This window comes from Oryctolagus cuniculus, chromosome 6, assembly GCF_964237555.1.
Source record: "Oryctolagus cuniculus chromosome 6, mOryCun1.1, whole genome shotgun sequence".
Lineage (NCBI taxonomy): Eukaryota > Metazoa > Chordata > Mammalia > Lagomorpha > Leporidae > Oryctolagus > Oryctolagus cuniculus.
In genome coordinates, this window is record NC_091437.1 from 4,120,114 (window position 1) to 4,147,212 (window position 27,099).

A 27,099-nucleotide genomic window follows, 5' to 3' on the forward strand; every position below is an offset into this window, starting at 1 on the left:
TTTCACAAAGACTGTGCTTCTCATGTATGAAACAGAGTGTGAAAAGCCGTTGTTAGTGCTTCCCCTCTTCCTTTTGGAAACAGCTCCTCTCCCTGCTGGGCAGCTACTAGAGGGCTACTCTTTGGAGAGGATAGTCTACGCCCTTTACCCCAGCACAGTGACTGATTTAGGGTTGAGAACGTAACCCAGTTAACAGGTTGGGGAGAGAATATAATACCCAGCCTCAGGATCTGGCCACAGGTAAAGTCACTCCTGGACTTCCATGAGCTAATCGCGACCACCGACTGCAAGCACTACAGGCTTGGACTGAAAGCCAAGGGCGAGAAGAGGGTCTATTAAATGAAGGTATGCACTCTGAACCATGAGATTCTGCTGTAGTTACGGTGCGGTTTACATGTGTCCCTCATAGTCTGAGTTTTAGAGACGTGGGCTTCAGTGGAGTGATGTTGGGAGGTGGGACCTTTAAGAAATGGGACCCCATGGGAGGACTGCAGGTCAACTGGAGGTGTACCCTGGGAATGCACTGCGGATCTCAGTCTCTCTGGCTTCCTGTTTGGTGACAGGATCTCTTCCTCCCACATGCTGTTATGCCATCCATCATGCAGTCCTCAACAGAGCTGAGTCCGTGAACTTCCACCACTGTGAGCTCAGTAAACCTTTTTTCTTGTGAAGTTAGCCTGTCTCAGGTATTTCATTAGAGTAACCAAAAAAGACGAAAACTCTTTTGCCCCTTTCCTCCTCCAAAATTTTGCTGCCCATCACATGCTGGAAGTCAATCAGGCACCTCTAAATCAGGAGGTTGGAGAAGTCCTCTCCGGAAAAACTGAGAAACGACCTCCAAACTGTCCAGATTGGCCAGAGAGTGGCTTCAAAGCCCATCTACCGGCCAGTCCACCTGCTCCCCTGCGCTTCAACCTGGACTTCTCACACTCTTTCAGTCAGGAGCAGCAGATGGCTATGAACACACAAAAAGCTACGCAAACAGAAAGGAGAGAGACCAAACCAAGTAACATGATATAAAATGAAAACTCTACCTCCCACAAACCACACTTCAACGTTTTCTCACTGCCTGTAACTCCTTACTGATATTAACCAAACCCTCCAAAACAGCCATTTTTGGCAGTATAGGATGTGGGCATCCATCTGCAATGTATGCTGGGATTAATTCACAATATTCTAGACTTCAGTGAGATAGTAACAAATTCTTCTACAACAGCATTTGATTTCCTGTCAGGACAGTGACAGCTAAGCTGAAAGATTAAACTTCAAGAAGATGTTTTCAGTATGATGTTGCAATGCATCCATTCTATTTTATTCAAGACTTAGTTATTTTTAAATTTATTTTCATTTTTTTTATTCGAAAGGCAGAGAAACAGAAAGAGATGGAGAGAGAGCTTCACCAGCCAAATGGTTGCAACAGTTGGTGCTCGACTAGATCAACGACAGGAGCCTGGAACCCAGTCCAGGTCTCCCTCATCAGCGGAAGGGACCAATGTACTTGAATCACCACCTGCTGCCGCCCAGATGTGAATCAGAAGGAAGCTGGATCAGGAGTAGCCAGGACCTGAACCAGGCAATTCAATATGGGGTGCAGGCATCCCAAATGACAACCCAACCACTACAGCAGATGCCTGTCCTGTTCAAGCTACGGATAAGCATGTCAATGGCACGGTTCTCACAGTCAAGATGACACCGCCCTAGCAGAGACAGCCAATACATAAGCCACCACCAGCACCAAGATTCCGTCCAACGTGAATCTGAAATATCAACAGACTGCAGGACAAATTAAACAAATTTATGCAACAGAAATTAAATCTTAAAAACATTTCTTTAAAACCTAAAGACGTGAATTATTAAGAAATCTTCAAGCCCTCCCATATCTGAGTTTCCTACCTAGTGAGTGATCGTCAATGAAGCCGATGCCCAGAGAAATAGCGCCATTCTGGACAGCACCAGAGGATGCAGATGCGGCCAGGACACTGGGGAGCCTGCGTTTATCAGGGGGCTTGGCAGAGGGTGCTCACAGGCACTGTGCTTAAGAGCACAGCAAACGTGGTAGAACAGGATCACAGACGTGGACCCAGACGACGGGACTCAGAACTGCATCGTGGGGAATCACGTTACTCTCTTTGATCTCACCAAAAGGCACAGAAAACTGTTGTGGAAAACAGAAAATAGTCCCATTTTTGCCAAAAGTAACAGGGGCCAGGCAAACCAGGGTAACTGAACAAGTTACAGGCACGAGTGGCGGCTAGAGTGCCCACTCTCCCTGGAAATTAAGGTCAGCAGATAAACCCGGTTCCCTGCAAGATGCCATGAAGGGCTGTCTTCTGTTTCTATTGAAGGACTTCTTTTAAAAAGTTTAAACCAGGTGCTGGCACTGCGGTGTAGCAGGTAAAGCCACCACCTGCAGTGCCGGTATCCCATATGGGCAACAGTTCTAGTCCTGGCTGCTCCACTTCCAATCCAGTTTCCTGCTAATGTGCCTGGGAAAGTAGCAGAAGATGGTCCAAGTGCTTGGGTCCCTGCACCTACGTGCGAGGCCTGGAAGAAGCTCCTAGCTCCTGGCTTCCGTCTGCCCCAGCCCTGGCCATTGTGACCAATTGGGGAGTGAACCAGCCAATGAAAGATCTCTGTCTCTCCATCTCTGTCTCTCTCTGTAACTCTGCCTTTCAAATAAATAAATAAATCTTGAAAAAAAAAAAGTTTAAACCAAAACATCCAGTGTAGTCATCTAATGAATTCTGAAATTAACAATCATGACTACTACATGCATCTTTTGCTATCAACATATCCCAGAAGCCTCAGTCTAAAAACTTTCTTTTCTATCGTTTCCTTTGTAATGGGATAGTACCAGGCACTGGCATGATCTAGAATTTATGGCAGCTACACCAGTTTCTGGTAAGCGATCATAGCCACATACAATCGGAAGGTAGAGAAAAAACTACTTTATTAAAAGAAATAATCATTAGCTCGCATGGTAACAAAACGTCAGCAGCTATAGCAGCTCATGAGAGCCAAACTTTCGTTTCTGGAAAGCAGCTCAAAAGTGTTGGCCAGGCCTACCGTTTTAACCCTTCTTCCTGTTTAAAAAATAAGTCAGGGACTCCTTTTGCCTCCTGAACCAAGTTCAAATTAAATGGTACTCGACACAAGCTCTGGAATTGGAGTGAGGATATGTTTAACACATGCTCTGAAATGTAGCCTATACATTATGAAGGTTTAGAAGTCTCAGCTTTAAGGGGAAAAAAAGCTTTAAATAACATTTCTAAATACAACATTTGGCAACAAGGAGTATCTCTTGTGATTGAGAGCTTAATTCATCTGGAAGATGAAATGTCAGACTCCAAAAGGAAGGAAATAAAATTGCTGCAAACCCGTATCTACTCTCCCACTACAGAAAGGATTTCACGGAGTCTGTCATTGACTGATGCCCCAAATTGCTCAAAAGGCTTTACTGTGACTCGTTTCTATCTCAAATCCTAAAAGTACCCGATGTGCACCAAAGCTTTCTTTCAGGTTTGCTAGTCACATTCCAGAGAGATGCAGTCAGCAGCCACCCCGCATCACCGGTCCAAACCCACGACAAGAGCAATGCTGGTGCAGAAGGGCCGATACAGGATCTCTGCTCCGACAACACACACACTGTGCTGAAACACGTTCTGCACTGTGCCTGTGTGGGACTTGTCCCATCGCTTCATCTGACGAAGAGCTTTCCTTCTTACAGACTCATTTCCCCTAAAATAAGACAACCATTTCCCCTGTCCCTGGAGGCATGCCTTCAGAAATTATTCCCTGTGGTCTCCTTTCTGACTGCAAATACATTACTTCGTGTGCCAACACCTTCTAGTGAGTTGTGTTTTTTTTTTTTTTAATCTGTCAGGCAGCAGGCCCACAATTTTGGGTGGGTATCAAGTTCACTGATTTCTACTCTTGGAGGCTGGTCGTAGAGAGGCAAATAGTAGAACAAGATGCCTCCCTAAAGTAATTAGGAAAACAATGCTTCGCTTTCCTACTGTACCCCAGACACCAGATCTATTTATTCTTAAGATTCTCATAAGTGCAATACCCCCAAAACACATATGAAATGGAAATCCATTACAACAGATTTATCAAATCAAGTCTGAGTTGCTCAATTTACTGTTCAAGCAGCAGCTACCTATAAGCACGAAAATATCAATACTGATTAGGTCAATGTGGGCTAACATTTTTGCAGACCGATCACACTGCTTCATCGGGGCAGCTCTTGCTTCTGCGAGGCACATGAAAGTAACACCTGGGGTGGGCATTAGTGGCACAGATCAAACCCCCACGTGGGATGCAGTATTCTACACAGGAGTGCTGGCTAGAGTCCTGGCTCCTCCACTTTGGATCCAGTTTCCTGCTAACGAGCCTTGGAAACACAGCAGATGATTGCCAAAGTACTCGGGTCCTTGCCCTCCACGTGGAGACCCCATTGGAGTTACGGACTTTGGGCTTCTGCCTGGCCCAGCGCTGACTGTTGGAGGCATTAGGTAAGTGAACCAGCAGAGGACGATCGATCTCTGTCTCTGCCTCTCTGTCACTTCATCTTTCAAATAAATAAAACTTTTTTTAAAAATTTTTTGGCAGGTAGAGTGGACAGTGAGAGAGAGAGAGACAGAGAGAAAGGTCTTCCTTTGCCGTTGGTTCACCCTCCAGTGGCCGCCACGGCCGGCGCACCGCGCTGATCCGATGGCAGGAGCCAGATACTTCTCCTGGTCTCCCATGGGGTGCAGGGCCCAAGCACTTGGGCCATCCTCCACTGCACTCCCTGGCCACAGCAGAGAGCTGGCCTGGAAGAGGGGCAACCGGGACAGAATCCGGCACCCCGACTGGGACTAGAACCCGGTGTGCCGGCGCCACAAGGCGGAGGATTAGCCTAGTGAGCCACGGCGCCAGCCTCAAATAAATAAAACTTTTTTAAAAAGTAATACTTGTTTTTCCCATGGAGGTTCAATCCAACCTTAAGAAGCAAACCAAGTAAATCTATTAGGTCCTCCCGGTGGTGTTTTCCAAGTCATTTGTCTTTTAAAGATAACTGAACATTTTAAATTAATCTCCACAAACCATCAGGAGTCCGACCAGCCAGAGAGAAGGGTGAGGAGAGCAGAAGTTGGCCACTGCCCCAACCAAGGACATGAGGCCAACAAGAAGTGCAACACCAGGGTAACAGGTGGCTTGCCGCCATTGTAAGAAACGAAACTGCTGGTGATTTATTTTGAAGCTGGTGTCTGCAGCTTCCTAGGGGAGGTTCAGCTTCTCAGCTGCAGAAACAAATGTCTGAGAAGGTCTCGTACTTTTATTTCCTCCTCTGTGCATTTCCTCCCCACATATGGTAGAAAATGCAAAGAAATCCAAGCCATAAGGAACGCGTACTGAGACCATTTAAAACCCATTCAATCAGAGAACAGTCACTGTGAAAGGAACAAAGTCACCGGGAGCGAGAGGCAGCAAGTAATCACATCTAATGAGCTCAGAACTGGGAAATCTGGCCTTCCAATGACACTAAGGCCAAGGGGAACAGAGCTACTTCAGAAGTTTTAGAAGATCTCATCAGAACAGCTTAGAGATAGTGTCCTAGCCAGAAACAGTTCCCAAGGGGAAGGCGAGTAGCTAAAGAGAAGGAAGCCTTGATAAAAAAGACAAACATACAGAGTCACTTAAAAAAAAAAAAAAAAAAAAAAGATGGTTTATTATCAGAGAATCTTATCAAACAGAATTTCAAACCTCTCCAAAACAACTCAGATTCTAGATGTTTTAGGTTTCCAGAGAGTTTTAAGAAAGTTTCCACATGCCTGCTTCTCAGAGATTTTGTCCGATGAAATCCCTGCCCACTGAGACACTTTAAAAATTCATTCTTCCAGCAGCAATTTCTTGCGAGAAGCCAAGTCTCATCTTGATTTAGAAGAGCAAGAGAAAGGGGGAACCTCATCCAGCAAATGGAGGGGCAGTGATGTCACACTGTGATGTCTTCCAGATTTGTGGGTGGGGGCAAGGACAAGGAAGGGGTGGATTTAATCTGTAGGAGAACAGGAAGGCAGAGGGACTGCTTTGGTAAATGCCTGCTATTTGCCAGTTCAAGCAGGAATTTGGAAGAAGGCAAAGAGGCAACTAATCCTATTTTGGATACAGACAGAGGCTGAAAGCCAAGTGAATGAATCTAAAGGGAGACACTTTTTTTTTGTCAGGTTGTTTTTTTAAAAGCTGGCTCATCACTTTCTGAGACTGCGGTTAAGGAAAACTTAGTCTCCTTCATAATGATCCCAACAGGACAGAGGAAGGCAGCCATTCACACAGCATTTCCAATCCCATTACCAGAGCCATTCATGTAACACTAGGTCTAAAACCTGCCAATGGTTTCAGAGGTCAGGGCCAGACGCCTTCTCATTTAAATACATAGAAGTTGCAGCCCAGGGAGATCAGGCAACTTGGCAAGATTCCCTGTGACATTCCGAGGCTTTCTCCTCCGGGTTCAGTCTATTATAGAACCCATTCTTTCCTTCTTTGTCAGTCTGTGGTGAGACCGGAGGTAGAAAGTCTTAAGGCCAATGCCTGCCGTGCAGTGGACTCCAGCTCCTGGGAAGTTGAGGCTCATCCAGGATCATTTGATTAGGAAAAAATCCTACAGGAAACCTGGAAGGAACCTTCACCAACAGCAGGAAGAACCGAGAAAGGTTTGTAAAGGCTTTGTGGAGAAAGGCCACTCTAGCTGGAGAGGGAGATGGGAGTATGGCCCCACTCCTCATCACACAAAGATGGGAGTTAGAAACGGCTTATGATACATCCGCATTACTAACAGAGAGCAAGGGAACGGGGATGAGGAGGAAGCAGGAAAGCAGAAGGCTTTCACAGCTAAGAAATTCGGACTTTCTTTTCTAGACAGCCATGACGATTCTCTGCTGGTAGAAACTCAGAAGTGTTAGTGAAAAATCAAAGTAATAAAAACAAGGCACTGTCTTAAGGAGGGCGGCTCTGGAAACGCAGTACAAGGTGGATTGAAACTGCATACCGCAATCCAAGTCCAAACCTTCATGGAGAGATGTATGGGCGAACAGTGTCATATAACCAGAATGAGAGATGTCAGGAACACCCAGACAGGTGGCAGCAGGGACAGGGTGTGGCCACCTAGGAAGACACATCCCAAAGATACCAGGAAGTCACAGAGCCAAAAGCCAAACCATGAGGGTGAATGAGACAGCTAAAGACTTTCTGGGGCACACCCCACACTCAAGAGGACTGAAACCTCAAGAGAAGACTAAGGATAAAGACAGAGGGTAAGAGAGAGGTAGGGGGGCTGTGCCCAAGGACTCAGAGTACAGGACCAAGAAAAACACACTGGTGCTGACATCACATAGCCGACATCACAGCGAGTGTGATACTCATTTTGACAGACACTATCACTTCCTCATACCTAGGTAAGTATGACAATATAAAACTAAGTTTTATACTGAAGTAAAGTAGATACACTGAGAGGATAAGAAGCCATCCGCTGCTTCCTGGATCTCCCTACAACTGGAACCCCGGCTGATCTTCTAAACACTAAAAGGGACACAGGCCAAATCCAATGTTTACCAAGAAGATTGCTGGAAACAAAGCCATTTCCACTGCTGTACCCCACAGTGACAGTGGGTTCTGACATGAATATTCTTTACTCCAAGAACAGAAGAATGCTCTGTACTTCTTAGTGCACATTCTGCAAGCCACCTCTTTCGCTAGCTCTATTATTTAAATGCCTGTTGGACACCAGGCCCTGCAGTTCACAAGAGTGCAGGGAGTTGATGTGGAACAGAGCTGAGGCCTTGTTTACTACAATCATTTTCCTCCAAAGATGCCCATCACGATAATACAAAGACACACTGAGAACCAAATACAAAAGAAAGCTCAGGAGATCAGCAGAGAGGCCAGTACAACTTTCCCAGTCTACTGACGTTGTCATAAAGAAAACAATTCCGATGGTCCCATCTTCCCACCGTCCAAGCTATGTACTACTCTTCCTCTTCCTCCAATGCCTTCTGTGGAGACAGGATTTCCTTTCATGCTTGCCACACACACACACACACACATACCCACCCACCCTTACCTAGTTCCAATCCCATTCTTCCAGTCCCCACCCGGCGGTGGTTCCATCAATTATTTCTTCTTTGCATCTCCTCTCCCTTCCTCCTGGCTCATCCCACAAGTATGCTCGAGTACATCTAGCTATCTCTGTACATCTGTGTGTTCAGGGCATGCACAATCCCCCTGCCACTGCTGAGCCTCAAGGGCAGACAGAAGGTTGTGCAGACCAACATGCTCTGTCTCACATCCAGCCTGCCTGACCAGGACAGGGCTGGGCAAACCGACCAGATGGACACACCCTTCAGGCCCTCAGATGGACACACCCTTCAGGCCATTCAGGCCCTCTTACTCTGAGTCAGGTGGCACCCACACCATTAAACCTTTGGCATTAGCACCTAAGCTAATCCTCCATGATTCTAAGATTTTATATGTTACTAGCCTCTTCAGACTCAATGCACAGTCGTCAAAAAACACCCCCGAGGTCCAGGGCTGTGGCATAGTGGGTAAAGCTGCCGCCTGCAGTGCCAGCATCCCATATGGAAGCCAGTTTGAGTCCCAGCTGCTCCACTTCTGATCCAGCTCTCTGCTGTGGCCTGGGAAAGCACTAGAAGATGGCCCAGGTTCTTGGGCCCCTGCACCCACGTGGGATACCTGGAAGAAGCTCCTGACTCCTGATTTTGGATCAGCGCAGCTCCAGCCATTGCGGCTAATTGAGGAGTGAACCAGCAGATGGAAGACTGCTCTCCGTCTGCCCATGGCTCTCTAACTCTGCCTTTCAAATAAATAACCTATTAAAACAAAAAAAAAGCACTCCCAACTCCCTGCAACAAGATGAAATATATAATGCACAATTTCAGGAACTACCACCAGATACAAAGAAGCATCTAGAAAGCAGAAAACCCCTTTGGCATATGCAAATCCGTACAGAAAAGACTGCCTCCCTATAAGGTCAGGCCTGCTTCCCCTGGGTCTCAGAGACTGGAGCTAAAGACGCTCAGAAGACTCACCACCGTCCTCGATGCACAGGGCATTCTGCCTGCATCTCAGGGAAGACGGCGACAATCACTGTTCCTGAGTAGGATCGTGGATGGAAAAGCATCTTTCCCAGGGTTTTTAGTAGTTCTTAAAAGATGGTAACAGTAAGCAGCACCAGCGATGTCAGGTGCCTAATCCAGCTTCCTCTTGTTAAAAGGAAAGTACAGGCAGGAAACATCAGTGCAGTGGGTTAGGCCCCTGCTCTGGACGCCCACACCTCCTGCTGCAGTGCCGCTCAGCCCCCACTGCTCTGCTTCTGACCCAGCTTCTTGCGGGATCAGCAGCAGGTGAATACAGCTCAAGTGCTTGGGCCCCTCCCACTCAAGCAGGAGCCCAGGATGGTGTTCTGGGCTCCCGGCTTTGGCCTGGTCCAGGTCTGGCTGTTGCAGGCATCTGGGCAGTGAACCAGCAGATGGAAGATCTCTCTCTCTCTCTTTCTGTCACTTCACCTTTCAAGTAGATGGGGTGGGGGGGCAGTGGGTGGGGAATGTAGCTCAAAGGACACACAGCAGACAGAGACACAGCTGAGACTAGAATTCTTGGTTCCTAGGGAAGGCTTCTGACACAGGGATTAGAGGCCTACTGGATGTCCACATAACATTTTAAAGTCTGGAACTGAGTCCAGCTCTGCTTCCATTCCAGCTTCCTGCTAATACATACACCAGGCAGAAACATTCAAGTTGAGTGCCAGGCTCCAGGCGTTGGCCTGGCCCAGCCCCAGAGGTTGTGGGCATTTGGGGAATGAACCAGAGGATGGAAGGTATCTTCCCTTCGCCCTACAAATAAAAATACAAAAATAAAGAACCTATATACAGGCCAGCGCCGCGGCTCACTAGGCTAATCCTCCACCCTGCGGCGCCGGCACCCCGGGTTCCAGTCCCGGTCGGGGTGCCGGATTCTGTCCCGGTTGCCCCTCTTCCAGGTCAGCTCTCTGCTGTGGCCAGGGAGTGCAGTGGAGGACGGTCCAAGTGCTTGGGCCCTGCACCCCATGGGAGACCAGGAGAAGCACCTGGCTCCTGCCATCGGATCAGCGTGGTGCGCCGGCCGCAGCAGCCATTGGAGGGTGAACCAAGGGCAAAAAGGAAGACCTTTCTCTCTGTCTCTCTCACTGTCCACTCTGTCAAAAAAAAAAAAAAAAAAAAAAAAAAAAAAGAACCTATATATATAAAAAAACTGGTTCTTGACTAGTCACCCTAATGCATCCTACTACCTCAGCACGCTGCACCCTACGTCTGTTCTTTCACAGTGAGACATGTGCCTGTGTAATATATATAAGATTCTTGGGTTACCAGACCTTTCTGTGATCCTGTGTTCTTGCTGTTGAAACTGTAACATCAATCACAAAGTTATGTCACATGCTTCCTGAGAAGTGCATGGAACTGTTTATGGAAGCAGTGTGGGGAATTCAGATCAAATATTCAGTGACTCAAATCCGAAGACAAAGACGGCCAACGCCAGAAAACACATGTGGCTTTTCTAATGGGCTGGGCTCCAAGCATGTGTAATATGATTCCCTCTACTTCCTACGTTCTGATGATTGGAAATCTTCGGGTCAGTCCAGGGCCGACCTACACCCACAGTGGGAACTACGTAGAATGGTCTTAGAAAAACAGAGCCCCCTGAACAAGTCAATTTATGGCACATCATTTTAACAAACTGTCTCAAGTGACAAGGTTCTCAGCGCTGCTTATGCTGCACAAAGAATTCATCTGTTTTCCTTCCTGCCTTAAGAAGCAGAGACTTCCTCCAGAGGGGCTTCTAACAGGAATGCTTCAAAAACACAGCAAAGCTGCTTTATTTGGCTGCACTTTCCTGCATGTTAGCACGACACTACTCTCTGGAGGACCATAAGGTCGTCCAATCTCAGCTTATGGACCTGGGAAAGAGACTCCCAGCTCACCTCCACCTGTGTGAGCGGCAGATGTGCCAACTGTGCCACCAGGGATGCTTACGTTTGCCTGGCCAAGCCAAAAGCTGTCTTCTTCCAACCTTTAATCAGCCCTGCCTGCATTTGTATTTTTAAACAAAAAATTGGTACTGCCTGCATTAGATTTCAGCTGGTAGAATTAGACTTTATTAATTTTATCCCTCCGGTCTGTGCTTGGAAAAGGAACACACCATAAAGCATACCAGAAGGAATGTTAAGACAGCATCCCTGAGAGTCTGGAATCGTTTATAGGGTGATCGCTGCAGCCCAGGAGAAATCCCCACAGGTTACCCGACAGATAACTAGCTGGGTCCAGAGGGCAGGACTACGCTGCCCAGGAGATCCAGCCTGAGCAGCAGGGATGTGGCCATGTGACAAAGAATGACTTTCTACGGGATAGCAGTTCCTTGGGAAGAGACACTACCACCAGGACGACGCCTGCCCTGTTTGATGCTCGACTTCCCAAGAGAAGCCAGAAATCCAAGGTACAGGAGAAGTCTCAATTTTTTTAAATATTAGCTCAAGTTGGAAACACTGTGTCCAGTCTGTCTCTCCTCCATGGGAAACAGGCAGAAGGCACACTCAATGGCTGCTGCAGAAATCACAGCACGGTGGGACTAAGACCCTGAGGGGACGAGTACAGGATAAGGAACAGGAGCAAGGCCAGCAAACTACTCAGGTTCACGGACCCAAGGGACATTCAAAGCACTAAACCTTTGTAAAGTTACCAAGGTAACACAAATCAAACTCCACCTTTTGCACACTACACAAATCAACAGAGAGGTCTGCTCTGTTCTCACCAGATCTCTTCCTCTGGTTACCCCTGAAATCCTGCCACCATCACCTAACCAGGGGCTAGATCCTGTTTCCTTCTGTCTGGACTTAACCCAGGTAAGTGTCCCAGTCCTTCGTTCCATGATCTCCGTGCAGACCTCACCCACGGTCTCCCTGGCTGCAGTCTTGGTGACATCCAACCCCATCTCTCCCTCCTCCTACCTCTCTCCAAACCTCATGTACACTATACGCAGCCACCAAAACGACTTTCCTTAAAATGTGCACGTCATAAACCCTCTGGAACTGTGTTCGAGACTCAGTTGCTCCACTTCCGATCCAGCTCCCTGCTAATGCTTGGGCCCCTGCCACTCGTGTGGGAAACCCGGATAAAGCTCATGGCTTCAGTGAACCAGTGGATGGAAGATCTCTGTCTCTCCCTCCCTCCCTTTCAGATGCATAAATAAATCTTACAGAAAAAAAGCTGAAACAAGAGTTTTAGAGGGAAAAAAAAATCTGAGTATTTTCAAAGACATCAGGAAACCATAATACATAACATGAAACAGAAACACTATTATGAAAGAGTGCTGAAATTAAAATCCGAGTTTTGAAGTTAAAAATTCAATAGAAAGGTTGAAATAAAAGGGTGATAAAAACTGAGTGGCATGGCCGGCGCCGCGGCTCACTAGGCTAATCCTCCGCCTTGCGGCGCCGGCACACCAGGTTCTAGTCCCGGTCGGGGCGCTGGATTCTGTCCGGTTGCCCCTCTTCCAGGCCAGCTCTCTGCTGTGGCCAGGGAGTGCAGTGGAGGATGGCCCCACCCTATGGGAGACCAGGATAAGTACCTGGCTCCTGCCATCAGATCAGCGCGGTGTGCCGGCCGCAGCGCACTGGCCACGGTGGCCATTGGAGGGTGAACCAACGGCAAAGGAAGACCTTTCTCTCTGTAAAAAAAAAAAAAAAAAAAAAAAACTGAGTGGCAAAAGAAGAAAGTTTGATAAAAACAATTTAAGAGTTAATCTAGGAGTCTTAACCCCAAACTACTGGATTGAAAAACAAAAACAAAAACATCAGGGGCCGGCGCTGTGGCATAGTAGGTTAAACCTCTGCCTGAGGTGCTGGGATGCCATATGGTCACTGGTTCACGTCCTGGCTGCTCCTCTTCCAGTCCAGCTCTCTGCTATCACCTGGGAAGACAGCTGAAGACAGCCCAAGTGCTTGGGCCCTTGCACCTATGTGGGAGGCCTGGAAGAACCTCCTGGCTCCTGATCAGCCCAGCTCCAGCTGTGGCGGTCATTTGGGGAATGAACCAAAGGGTAGAAGACCTCTCTTCTCTGTCTCTCCCTCTCACTAATTGCCTCTCAAATAAATAAATAAATCTTAAAAAAAAAGAAGAAGAGGGCTGGCGCCGCGGCTCACTAGGCTAATCCTCCACCTAGCGGCGCCGGCACACCGGGTTCTAGTCCCGGTCAGGGCGCTGGATTCTGTCCCGGTTGCCCCTCTTCCAGGCCAGCTCTCTGCTGTGGCCAGGGAGTGCAGTGGAGGATGGCCCAAGTGCTTGGGCCCTGCACCCCATGGGAGACCAGGAGAAGCACCTGGCTCCTGGCTCCTGCCATCGGATCAGCGCGGTGCGCCGGCCGCAGCGCGCCGGCCGCGGCGGCCATTGGAGGGTGAACCAACGGCAAAAGGAAGACCTTTCCCTCTGTCTCTCTCTCACTGTCCACTCTGCCTGTCCAAAAAAAAAAAAAAAAAGAAGAAGAAGAAGAAGAAGAAAGAAACAAACCAGGGCCAGTGCTGCACAATGGGTTAAGCCACCACTGCCTGTGACATTGGCATCCCATATGACCAAGGGCTCCTGTCCTGGCTGTTCCACTTCCAATCCAGCTCCCTGCAAAAGTGCATGAGAAAGCAGCAGAAGATGGCCCAAGTGTTTGGGCTGCTGCCACACATGTCGGCCCTAAAAGAAGCTCCTGGCTTCCACCAGGCCTAGCCCTAGTCATGGCCATTTCGGGAGTGAACCAGTAGACAGACTGTGTTTCACTGTCTCTCCCTGTCTCTGTAACTCTGCTTTTCAGGTAAAGAAATAAAACTTAAAAAACAAAAAACCAAGCTTCTTAAAAATCAGGACTGATTTAAAAAGAAAAGTGAGACATGACAATGCTGTGCAAAGAAGTAATGAAAGAACTGAGAACATTTCCCAGAGTGGAAGAACACAGTGTTTAGACTCGGAGAGCCCACTGGAGCTGAGCAGAAAAAGGAGTAAGGAGGATTCTCATGAAATGTCACGAGATCAGAGAAAGAAGCACTCAGTTTCAAAGAGAGACCCAATACTCCATAACATTAACTGCTAGAAAGCAATCCCTCAAATGCTAAGAAAGATGATTTTGAACTCAGAATTGCATAACTAGCCAAATTACCAATTAAGTATGAAAGCAGATAAGCATGGGCTCCTCCCACGTCACAGTGCCTGGGTTCCATGCCAGGTTTAGACTCTTGACACTACCCTCCTGCTACTAAACACCCTGCGACTCAGAGCTAATGGCCACTCACATGGAAGACAGGGACTGAGTTCCTGGCTGCCAGCTTCAGCCCTGGCCCAGTCCCTGCTGTTGCAGGCATTTGGAGAAGGAATCAGTAAATATGAACTCTCTCTGATTCTCAAATGATTAATATTTAAGATTATATACATATACATTCCAGAAAAATTAAAAATATGTGTAAGGAAAAGGGAGATACAGAGTTCAAGAAAAAGCGGAGTAAATCAGGAATAAGAAATTTCAGAATGACAACCACGCTGCAGGTCCCAATAACAGTTCACAATAAAGTATTCCAAAAGCTGTATAATAAGAGTAGTACTGACAGAGAGACAACCAGAGGGAGTGGGCACTGTTAACACCATTAGGCCACAGTGTGGGAAACCCACAGCCCATATAGGAGTGCAAGTTCAAGTCCTGGCTCCTCTGCTTCTGATCCAGCTTCCTGCTAATGTACGGGGGAGACAGCTGATGGCTCAACTGGCTGAGTCCCTGACACCTATGTGGGAGGCCTGGATTGGAATTCTTGGCTCCTGGCTTTGGCCTAACCCAGCCCCAGCTGTTGCAGCATTTGAGGAGTGAACTAGTAGGTAAAAGATATCTCTCTCTCTCTCTCACTCTCTCTCTCTCTCTCTCTCCCCCTTCTGTTCATTCTGCCTTTCAAATAAATAAATATTTTTTTTGAAAAAGGACAACAAGCATCACTTCTATTACTGAGAAAACACAATTGGAAAGTTGAGGAACAGTAAGATTGCATAATAACGTCATGGTCCCAACCAAGGCCAGCAAAAGAATCCTCAGCAACTGACCCCACAGGAGAGACTCTGATAGACCCCAGAACACCTCCCTTCAAGTGGTCTATGTTCCAGCAGGAGACTCTGACCTAGACCCCAGAACACCTCCCTTCAAGTGGTCTATGTTCCGGCAGGAGAGACTCTGACCTAGACCCCAGAACACCTCCCTTCAAGTGGTCTATGTTCCGGCAGGAGAGACTCTGATAGACCCCAGAACACCTCCCTTCAAGTGGTCTATGTTCCAGCAGGAGACTCTGATAGACCCCAGAACACTCCCTTCAAGTGGTCTATGTTCCAGCAGGAGAGACTCTGATAAACCCCAGAACACCTCCCTTCAAGTGGTCTATGTTCCGGGAGGAGAGACTCTGACCTAGATCCCAGAACACCTCCCTTCAAGTGGTCTATGTTCCAGCAGGAGACTCTGATAGACCCCAGAACACCTCCCTTCAAGTGGTCTATGTTCCGGCAGGAGAGACTCTGATAGACCCCAGAACACCTCCCTTCAAGTGGTCTATGTTCCGGCAGGAGAGACTCTGATAGACCCCAGAACACCTCCCTTCAAGTGGTCTATGTTCCAGGAGGAGAGACTCTGATAGACCCCCAGAACACTCCCTTCAAGTGGTCTATGTTCCAGGAGGAGACTCTGACCTTGATCCTAGAACACCTCCCTTCAAGTGGTCTATGTTCTAGCAGGAGAGACTCTGATAGACCCCAGAACACCTCCCTTCAAGTGGTCTATGTTCCAGCAGGAGACTCTGATAGACCCCAGAACACCTCCCTTCAAGTGGTCTATGTTCCGGCAGGAGAGACTCTGATAGACCCCAGAACACCTCCCTTCAAGTGGTCTATGTTCCAGCAGGAGACTCTGATAGACCCCAGAACACCTCCCTTCAAGTGGTCTATGTTCCGGGAGGAGAGACTCTGATAGACCCCAGAACACCTCCCTTCAAGTGGTCTATGTTCCAGCAGGAGAGACTCTGATAGACCCCCAGAACACCTCCCTTCAAGTGGTCTATGTTCCAGCAGGAGACTCTGACCTAGACCCCCAGAACACCTCCCTTCAAGTGGTCTATGTTCCGGCAGGAGAGACTCTGATAGACCCCAGAACACCTCCCTTCAAGTGGTCTATGTTCCAGGAGGAGAGACTCTGACCTTGATCCTAGAACACCTCCCTTCAAGTGGTCTATGTTCCAGGAGGAGAGACTCTGACCTAGTCCCCAGAACACCTCCCTTCAAGTGGTCTATGTTCCAGGAGGAGACTCTGACCTAGACCCCAGAACACCTCCCTTCAAGTGGTCTATGTTCTAGCAGGAGACTCTGATAGACCCCAGAACACCTCCCTTCAAGTGGTCTATGTTCCAGCAGGAGACTCTGACCTAGACCCCAGAACACCTCCCTTCAAGTGGTCTATGTTCAGTCAGGCAGCTGAGGGAACAGCTTTGGGTCCCACCACGATTGGTGACACTGCTGTGAGAGGCACCTGAGCTTCTGCCAACCAAGAACAAAAGCAGACCAGGAAAGACACCGAGGTTCCTGAGTGAACTCCACCGCCGACCCCTTTCTCACCGACCTACACTGAAAGGCTTCCTTCAAGATCAGACCTTAACCCTTCCTTCCTCTACCAGCTGAGACTCTGTTGCATACCTGCTGTTGCTGAGCACATTCCTAACTGAAATAGGACATCAGTTCCCCATTTTGAGCGAAACTCTGTTTTGAGTTGGGGTTTGTCATCTGCAAGCGAGAAAAAACAGGAGCAAGACACTGTGTTGGTCCCAAGGGGATTCCATTCCAGTATGTTCTTGGTGCCAACGTCAGGCTAATCATCCAGACACCAGGCTACAAGACACTGCATCTGCCTTCCTGGACCCAGGTAAAACGGGGGTGCAGCGGCTGTCCAAGGGGGAGACTGTGAAGGCAGCAATTTACAGCTGGCAATATTTCAAAACTCAGCAAATTCTAAAGTTCCAAAGTACTTCCATGATCTGATTCTGCAACATCAACATTTTATATCCACCAGTACACTCTAAAATATTCATTGAACAATGGCACAGATGAGCCAAAATCACATTTGTCTTGAATGAATTTATATTTTAAATTGGGTTTATTCACTGTTCTGGGAATTCACCACACCCCAAACAAACTGAACCAAACAGAAGGTTCTAATTCACAAGAAACCAGCGTGTGGTGAAGCTGAGCAACTCTGCCACTTTCAGCAGAGTGACTTCTGGTGCTCCCCAGCTTTCATGCTAAAGGACAGGTAGGTGGCACCAACCCCACCTGACCTGGAGGCGCTCCTCATCCCAGCACTGCTGGTTCCATTTAGCAGTATTAAATGAGTACATATTATGTCAGATGCTATGCCATATGTTGTGAATATGTTAGAACATAAGACAACACCTGCCCTTGAAGGGCCATATCAACTGAGATCAGCACGTGGAGTTCAAGTTTACACAGGAAAGTCATCCAATTACTACAATATATTGTACTGAGTCCCAGTAGGGTGAAATGACTTTGGAAATCAAAGATTTTGCATGTGCAAAAATCTAGGGCAATGCCCAGCATGGCACAGTCCAGCAAGTTTGTTCTACCCACATATGAGAAAGTCAGTTGTATCATTTACTGAACTACAGGTTTGAAGAGGAATATGATCAGTTAGTATCTAGATATGTTGACTGTGAGGTGACTGCGAGGTGTCCAGTAACAGGCATATAGGTTAAGAGCTGTATGGTCACTGCAGACACTTGGTGCAGCCTCACATCTCAGAAAAGATTAACTGTGACCTTCAAACCTGAGTTAGTGCCGGTTTTCGCTTTACTTCTATATCACACCAGGCTTTTTTTTTTTTTTTTTAATTAACTTGCAGAAAATGCTAGTAAGCAAAATACAGAAAGCATCCAAAAGCCAGGTCACAACCTTCCTTGAGTTCTCAAAGGTGATTAATTTCAATTCCTATCTTTCTACGAGGAGGCAACCTGGCAGGAGGCCTGGTCTGCTACCAATCAGTTATCACATTCCATCACCCCTCCTCCTCTATCTGGCTGCACTACGTGGCTGTCACACAGTCATCTCATGTTGCCTCTTCCCCTCTATCTTGTCAGCAGACATTAGTAGAAGCTTGTGATACTGAGACACACAACAGCTGGTATTTGTGGGACTGAGCGTGTTCAATGTTAAGGTTCTGGTCATCCTGGCCTAGTATGATGTGTAGGATCCCCTTTATGCTGGTGACAGATTTCAGCGTGAGCTCTGGGGATGGGAAACTGAGCAAATCTCCAGAAAGTACAATGTAAGGGGGGGGGGGGGTCAAAGCTGGAACCCTGAGGAACTCAGGAGGCAGACAGAGGAGGAAGAAACAGAGGGTGACAGAAGGACCTCAGGCAGTGGAAGCCAAGGTCAGGAAGAGGGAGCCTCCATTCAACTGAACCTGAAGAGGGTCAGAGTCCACGTGAGAGAGTTGAGAAGTTGATTTAATAAGGATCTTGATGACGGTGTTGAGAGGGATGCTAAGAAGTGAAAGAAAAATGGAGGCCCAGACAGGCGGTAAAGACTCTTCATAAAGTCTGGCAAGAGGAGCCAGGGAGAAAGCAGTATTTGGAGAGATGAGCGTACAAGAGGAAAGAATTTTAAATACATCTGAAGGCTTCTGAGGAGAAGTCACTAACGAGGGAAAGTTTGACGATGACAACCCCCCAAGGGAGCAGGAAGGATCCTACCTAGATCACAGGTGTGGTAAGGAGGACAGATGGATGCACTGCACAGAGCAGAGAACTGCACTGTTGGCCAGCTGAGAAAGTCACAATTCAGTGTCTCCACAAAGCAGGAGACCAAGGCATCGGCTGAAACTGAAGCAATGATCAGGTATGAATGAAGCTGAAAGAGAAGACACAAAATAACACTGCAAGGAGTCCTAAAATCAATACTTAAATAAAAAAAGATTTATATATTTGCTTATGGAAAAGGTAAATATTACATGTAATAAAAATTGGTACAACATATGTTTATGTGTATACTGATTCATAATGTAAAATGTTCTTTCTGTGGGTGGCAAGCAATCTGAAAGCTGGACAGGCGGTTGGCCTAGTAGTTTGAGACACTGATGGCACACCCTTGTCCCACACCTGGCTTGGACAGGCATTTGGCCCAGCAGTTAAGACACTGACTGGGACACCCTTGTCCCACACCTGGCTCGGACAGGCATTTGGCCCAGCAGTTAAGACACTGACTGGGACACCCTTGTCCCACACCTGGCTCTGGCTCCCGATTCCAGCTTCCTGCTAACACAGACCCTAGAGGCCAACAGCGATGGTCAGCTAATTGGGTTACTGTCATTCCTGTGGAAAACCTGTACTGAGTCCCCAGCCATCTAGCTCCAGCATTCACTTGCAGAAATTTGGGGAGTGTTGGCTGGCGCCGCGGCTCAATAGGCTAATCCTCCGCCTGCGGCGCCAGCACATTGGGTTCTAGTCCCAGTCGGGGCGCCGGTTCAGTCCTGGTTGCTCCTCTTCCAGTCCAGCTCTCTGCTGTGGCCCGGGAATGCAGTGGAGAATGGCCCAAGTGCTTGGGCCCTGCACCCACATGGGAGACCAGGAGGAAGCACCTGGCTCCTGGCTTTGGATCAGCGCAGTGCACCAGCTGCAGCGCACGGGCCACAGCGACCACCATTATTAGGAAGTAAAGCAATGGAAAAGGAAGACCTTTCTCTCTGTCTCTCTCTCTCACTGTCCACTCTGCCTGTCCAAAAAAAAAAAAAAAAAAATTGGGGGAGTGAACCAGTAGATGGAATCAATCAATCAATCTCTCTCTCTCCCCCTTTGCAATAAAAAATTATTTACACAAGTATTTGAGGGTCCAGAGCCGTGGCGTGCAATAAGCCGCCATCTGCAGTGCCAGCATACCATATGGGCACAGGTTCAAGTCCCAGCTGCTCCACTTCTGATCCAGCTCCCTGCTAATGTGCTTGTGAAAGCAGTGGAAGATGGCCCAAGTACTTGGGCCCTTGAACCTACGTGGGAGACCTGGAAGGAGCTCCTGGCTTCTGGCTTCGGGGTGGCCCGGCCCTGGCTGTTGTAGCCATCTGGGGAGTGAACCAGTGGATGGAAGTTCTCCCCTCTCTCTCTAACTCTGTCGTTCAAATAAACAATTTTTAAAAATTAAAAAGTATTTGAAAGCAAACATACTAGGACAAATAAAAGGAACTGCTTACAAGCTCTGAGTGGAAAAAACTCAATTTGTGTTGGCACTAATTGGGCGTCTTCACACTGGACCCAGGTTAGAGGAGGTAATTAAATTCAAAGGTTCCTATTAAATGCTGTGACTCAAGGAGAGAACACATCTAAAATACACAAAGTAATACATCTTTATCACTTACTCTACTTAATTATGCTAAGTAAAACTTTTAAAGTAATTTGGCAGTAAATTAAGAGGCTGTACAAGAAGAACGAGACCTGTACTACTCTGTTTAACCACATAATTATGCTTTCTGCTTTCCATTAAGATTCTTATACCAAAAGACCTTAAAGTGATCTACTTAACTTGTACATAGATCATGTGTAAAGAGGTTGAAACATGTTTTATTTTAAAACCACCCACATTTTTATGATTTACAATAGCAAGAAGACAAAAAAAAAAAAAACACATGACCCCATTGTTAAATACCCTGTAATAACTGACAGCAAATCGATTATCTCTTAGAAGATACTCCTCCACCTCCAAATCAATCCAAAACATCTCCAGTACAGATAACGACATTTACTTTTTATTCTGCCATTTCTAAGACGCCCCCATTGCTCCAGGTGAACTCCAATTACAACACTTAAATAAAAAAAAAGAATCACAAACACTTTCTCATTTAGCCAAACTCTAAATATTATTCTGAGATCCCTGACTTCTAATCCCATAGAAGGTGGCCTTTGAAAACACAGGAAGTCAGTGACAGACTCCACCTCCACTCCTACCACATTTAAAGACCCATTATCATTTAACAAAGAAAACAAAATTAATTGGAAAGCATTTTGCTCTTCATAAGTGTCAAAAGTCACTGGCAAAGACAGCTGTGAAATCACTGTTTCTTTATCTCCATAATCATCTTACAATGGTGGAGGCAGGGAGACGGGGTAAACTCAGGGCTATCATTTCTCCCTTTAGGGTGATTCCAACCCCCAGAACAGGCTGGCTTCCATCATAATGAAAGTGAAGCTACTTTGTATGTCTAACACTGTACTAGGCACTACTGCAAGCACCATTTTACTCAGGTAAATATTTCTAGAAAAGCCAAGTCTCAACCAAAACGCATAAATAAGCTCTAACTACAAAATGACTCTGCAAAGATGAAAAAAGATGAATAATTCCACTGATTAACCAAGTACTCTTTCCTTAAGAGATGAATTCATTACAAATTGTAGAGTAGAAATAGGAATAAATGATAAAAAATTAAAAAAAAACCTTTCAACACGGAAGTTCTAACCTAGCAGTTTTCAAACTTTTTGGTTTCAAGGCCCTTTGCAATCTTAAACTATTGAACATCCTTAGAGAGCTTTTTCTATGTGTACTATATCCACTGTCATTTACCATCACCAAAATCACTATTTTAAAAAGTCATTTATTCATTTAAACTAATTTTTAAGATTGTTTATTAAACACTATGAAAAGTCAATTTTCAGAAGATAAAAATTCAGGGGCTGGCACTGAGGCACAGCAGGTCAGTCTGCCACTGCAATGCCAGTATTCCTCACGGCAGGGATATCACTGGCGCCAGGTGCGCGTGTTCTACCGAACGTCTTCCCCAACCTCACGGTCAACGTGGAAAAGCCGCCGTGTTTCCTGCCCAAGTATTCACCTGACGGACGCTATTTCATCGCCTTCTCCTCAGACCAGAGAGCTCTGGAGATCCACGAGAACCAGGGCTGCCAGGCAGCACAGCACCTGCTGCAGGGGTGCGGGGGGTTGGGGGAGGATCCTGTCCGATGGCAGCGACCAAGAGGAGGCTGGTGTCTGGGGCCAGCTCTTTGAATGCTTTTTGTCTTGCTACACATCACCAGTGTCACCACCAACTGCAGCCTGTTCACCAACAACTGCTGCTGTGTCATCGTGAGCCTGGCTGCCTACCTGCCTGACGAGCCCCCCCCCCCCCACAAGGTATACTGCAACAGCAAGGCAGTGGCCCCCAACCCACAGTCCCCGCCGGAGGACCTGCACATCGGCCGTCTGTGTGACACGCGCATGCTCCAGTGTGACAAGGTGGTCCTGTCCCACAACCGGGGCTGCACCTGTATAAGAACATCTTGGCCATCCTGTCGGTGCTGCAGATCATCCACGTCTTCCCAGTGACCCCCGAGGGCACCTTCATGGATGTGCGCACCATCGGCCGCTTCTGCTATGAGGACGACCTGCTCACCGTGTCGGCCGTCTTGCCCGAGGTGCAGCATGACAGCCAGACCGGCATGGCCTATCCCTTCAGGGACCCTGTCATCAACTCCCTGAAACACCGCCTGCTGGTGTACCTGTGGCACCGGGCAGAGCAGGACGGCAGAGCCATGGCCAAGAGGCACTTCTCCCAGTATTCTGACCAGTTGCAGCAGCTGCGCGTGTGGACGACGCAGCAGCTCCTGGATGCAGACCACCTCTTCTTCAAGCCCACGAGCGAGGACGTGGAGACGCTGCGGGTCACAGACCCTCCCAGGCATCCTTCTTCATTGTGGACAACATGGTGACAACGGAGGTCGTCGCTGGGATTGAGAACACGTTGCATGAGCTTCTGGAGCTCTTTGCTAACTTGTGCAACCTCTCCTGCAACACCACCCTGAACAGCGAGGTCCAGTTTCTGTGTTCAGCTTCCAGCAACAACTTCAAGGCAGACCCAGCAACAGTTCAGACACCATCATCAATGCCAAGTATGGGGGGCACACGGCGCCTGTGCGCCAGTGGACGGGCCGGCTCCCCATCAGTGCTCAGTCCTACAGTGGCAGCCCCTATCTGGACCTGTCTCTGTTCAGCTAAGACAAGTGGGTGTCACTGAGATCAGGTTCTATGCCCGTGACTCTGGCATGCTCAAGTCTGAGATCTGGGCGGGCCTGCTCGGCGGCCCCGTCAGCCACATCGTTGCCTTCACCGCTCACCCCTTTGAGCCTTTTGCCATTTCTGCGTAGAGGACTAATGCCGAGTGCGTCACCAACTTCCACATGTGACGCTGCTGCATGTGGCTGTGTGCCGAGGCCTCACCCCTTCCAGGGGGCTCCAGAGAAGGCGCCAGGCCGCAGGCGTCCTGGGTTCCAGCCCGGCAGAGCTGTGCCCACTTGCCTTTCTCCTATGGGGATGCCCAGCGTTAATTAAGCTCACTTGATTCTCATCTTGCTGTGAAGAAGGGGTTACACCTTCCAATGAGCAGGGCTATCTTTACACCAAGAACAATAAAGTCTTGGTATTTTCTTACTTAAATTAAAAAAAAAGGAACACTATTTAACTTTTTTTAAAAAAGGAAAATCTATCCTTTGTGACAGCATGGATTGATTGGAGAACATTATGCTAAGAAAAATAATTCAGGCCGGCGCCGCGGCTCACTAGGCTAATCCTCTGCCTTGCGGCGCCAGCACACCGCGTTCTAGTCCTGGTTGAGGCGCTGGTTCTGTCCCGGTTGCCCCTCTTCCAGGCCAGCTCTCTGCTGTGGCCAGGGAGTGCAGTGGAGGATGGCCCGAGTGCTTGGGCCCTGCACCCCATGGGAGTCCAGGAGAAGCACCTGGCTCCTGGCTTCGGATCATCGCGGTGCGCCGGCCGCGGTGGCCATTGGAGGGTGAACCAACGGCAAAGGAAGACCTTTCTCTCTGTCTCTCTCTCTCACTGTCCACTCTGCCTGTCAAAAAATAAAAAAAATGCTTTAAACATACTCCAGGTATCACTTACACTAAAAGTCTGCATATCTCTTCCTAAGGTTTTTCCGTTTTAGACAAAATGTGAGGCGGTCTTCAAAAAGTTCATGGAAATTGTGTATTATGAAAAAACATGGTCACGAACATTTTGGCACCAAAATAAACTTTTTTTAATTTCGTATTTCCAGGAACTTTTTGAGGTGCGCTCCTTGCCATAAAACCAAACCAACACTTACACTTAGGGCAGGTTCTATACCTTTAAGAGAACTTTAAAAAGAGACTCATTAACACCAAATATTAACACTGATGGGAAAAGCGGACAAATATGCTCATCCTTAAGAGTTAAAGAGGAACAATAAAGCCTGCTTTCAATTTAACTTAAACTTTAAAAAAATGAGTTAAATACACCAGCCTGGAAGAAGGGAATCCCTGTCTTGGGTAGGTAAAAAGCAGCATGTTTGTATGTGTTCTTCCCCAAAGCACTGCCCTTTGAGATTCTGACAAATGGGTTGTGTCCAAAATTTGAGGAATTTCCACTAGCCACTTCCTTTTACTACAAAGTGCACACAAGATGCTAGGTAACTCCTAAAATCCATTTCCACTAATGTTAGCAAGCACACACAAAGCTAATTGTTAAAAGAAAGTTCAAAGACCCACGTGTCCATCTCCCTTCTGGCAATGAAGACCTGGAAAAACTGATTAAGCAATCCGTCACCCACTTGGCAGCACTAACAACTTCACATATGTCTTAGAGCTCTGACAAAGCACAAGGTCCATGCAAAACAAAAGGACTATTCTCCCAAGGCTTCCTGAAGAAACGCACTTCCGTGGATACACTGTGCTTCCAGGACCTCACAGCTCTTTGGCATATGACTACAGGCACAAACTGCAAAGACTGCCAGCAACAGTAGTGCTAACCCCACGGCCCTGGGCATGTTACCCCTCTGCCTTCTCCAACTATCACGTTCACTCTCAGGCAGAAAGGAGAGGGAACGGCCAAGAGAAACCATTCACGGCTTCGGTTTTATGGGAAAAACTACCACTTTTCTGGTCTCATAATTATTTACGTGCACAAGGTAGTTCAAAAAGTTTTGAAAAATGGAATTTAAAAATGTTTGTATAAATTTTTGAAATCCATGTAAACATAGGTCTTCAAAAAGTTTGTGGAAAATGCCCGTTATGAAGACTATGTATGGGTTTAAAAATTCGTACTAAAATGAATGCCCTTTAAAAGATGGTAGGAAACAGCAGTCATTATTGTTTACCAAGTATTTATGTGCAAATATTTATATACATTTCCTAATTCCCCATCATGAACTTGCGAGGCAGAAACAGTTCTCTTTTTAATAAAGAAACTGGGGTTGGTGCTGTGGTGCAGCAGTTAAAGCCCTGGCCTGCAGTGCCACCATCCCATATGGGCGCCAGTTGTAGTCCCAGCTGCTCCACTTCCAATCCAGCTCTCTGCTATGGCCTGGAAAAGCAGTGGAAGATGGCCCAAGTCCTTGGCCCCTGCACCTGCATGGGAGACCTGGAAGAAGCTCCTGGCTCTTGGCTTCGGATCGGCTCAGCTCCGGCCATTGCAGCCATTTGTAACTCTACTTCTCAAATAAATAAATAAAATCTTAAAAAAAAAAGAAATAAAAATAAAGAAAAAAAGCTAAAGGTAAAGTAACTAGATCCCAGTTACCTTTGTCAAAAATTATTTTTATTTATCTGAAAGGCAGACACAGAGACAGACAGAAGTCTTCTACCCATTGGTTCTTCCCCTCAAAATGCCCACAATAGCCAGGGCTGGTCCAGGCTGAAGCCAGGAGCCCAGATCTCCCCCGTGAGTGCAGGGACCCAAACAACTGGGCCATCACCAGGAGCCTCTCATCGTATGCATTAGCAGGAAGCTGGACTCAAAAAGTAGAGCCAGGACTGAAACTCGGTGTGGCTGCAGGTGTCCTAAGCTAAGGCACCTCGCCACTAGGTGCAACACTGCCTCTCCCAGTTAGCTTTCAAGTGACACCACTGGGATCCAAACACAAGAGAAATAAAGCACATGTCCATGAAAGTGCCATAAACAAATGTGAACAGAGCTTTCCGTGAAATAACCAGAAACTGGAAACAATTCAAAGATATGTCAAGAGAGGAAAAAGCAAACTGTGGTATAGCCATACGACTAAATAAAGGGATGGCTTGCTGTTATATACAAACACACAGGTAAATTTTAAAATTATGCTCAAAGAAGTCAGACACAAGAAGTCCATATTTAAAGGTTCCATGCTTCTATGTAATTCAATAAAATGAGAACTACAGAGGAGGAAGCACATCAGTGACTGCTTAAACAGCAAAGAACAGGAATGCAGAGGGGCGAGAGGGTATCCTGGGGCTGCTAAGTACCACTGGTTATCCTGACTGCAGTAACGGCTTCATGTACACACCCCACTAACAAAACTTCTCAAATTGTACACCTTAAATACGTGTGGCTCACTGTGTGTCAACCATACTTCAAAAAAGCAGTTAAAAAAAAAAAAACAGCACACTTAAATCTTTCCACTATTACGGAGGAGAGAATGTGAAAATATCAGTGGCTAAACTACAGATGAGAAAATTAAACTCTGTAATTCTAATCAGGGCTTCACGCCACTACCAAGGGACTTGGTTTCTCTATTGAAATGTGGACAGCAGCATGATGGTGCCTCCCTCAAAGCTACAGTGAGCAGAGCGCTTCTGTCAGGGTTCACACATACCTCAAGACTGACCTGCAAATTATTAGCTCCCAGCAGAAAACCCAGCTCCATTAACTTAAAATCTTTCCTTTAACCTCAAGGGCTAGACACTAGCCCACTGTCTTAAGGGGTGCTGTGAGGCTGATAAAAAGATTGAGCTAGCCAGGACTCTCACTCAATGAAGGCTTGTCTCACCCACCTCAGGTATTTCTTTTTTTAAAGATGTATTTATTTGTTTGAAAGGCAGAGGTAGAAGGAGAGAGAGAGAGGTCATCCATCTGCTGTTTCACTCCCCAAATAGCATCAACCGCCAGAGCTGGGCCAATCTGAAGCCAAGAGCTTCTTCCGGGTCTCCCACATGGGTGTAGGGGGGCCATCTTCCAC

The 27,099-nt window shown here is 47.2% G+C and overlaps 1 protein-coding gene and 1 pseudogene across 4 annotated transcripts in view; one reads left to right on the forward strand and one right to left on the reverse strand.

Moving 5' to 3' along the window:
- The window catches only part of MCC (MCC regulator of WNT signaling pathway), a 446,323-nt gene that overhangs the window by 211,422 nt on the left and 207,802 nt on the right, over window positions 1-27,099 (reverse strand). The window lies entirely within an intron of this gene.
- LOC103345120 (DET1 homolog pseudogene) lies at window positions 21,781-23,323 on the forward strand (annotated as a pseudogene).